Below are 641 nucleotides of genomic sequence, written 5' to 3' on the forward strand. Positions count from 1 at the left end.
TAGGCAAACTATGTGGGTCCTGTGCATATAGATGCCAGCTAAGCCAGAAGAGGGTGTCAGCTCCCTTGGAACTAAAACTGAAATCTGTTGTAAGCCACTCAATGTGGGTACTGACCCATCTCTCCAGCTGCCTATGTATATTTTTGTTCTTAAGAATAAGACCTAAAAGGCTTTGCATTCCATAATGTGACTAAACCATAAATAACTCAAAATTGCCTTATTTTGTACTTTTTGCTTATTCTATGCTTAGGATGACAATGAAAGCTGTATTCATTTCCAGTGTACATCAATTTTTGGTAAGTTTCTATTGCTTCTATGAGGAAAAGGCTTTGGTGGCAAGGTGCAAGATAAAAGGGTCTACACTGATATCAAGATCTAATATGCTGGCAGGGCTGTTTTCTGAAAATATTATGAATTTTATACTCCAAGGAGAGATGTTTGAAATGGGGATGAGAGGGCAACTGGAGAGAACTGAAAGAACAGTAGATTGATCTTCTAAGTGATGTTTGTCTCGGAGGTGAGTCTAGTAAGAATGGAAGCACATGGACTAGAAGTGTGTGGCTAGGCACTAGCATGGGGGTGTGGTGAGGTTAGAGATGAGAAGGGAGAGTGGACAAAGGGGAGGGGGAGGGGGAGGGAGA

Source organism: Mus caroli, chromosome 3 (assembly GCF_900094665.2).
Source record: "Mus caroli chromosome 3, CAROLI_EIJ_v1.1, whole genome shotgun sequence".
Taxonomy (NCBI): Eukaryota; Metazoa; Chordata; class Mammalia; order Rodentia; family Muridae; genus Mus; species Mus caroli.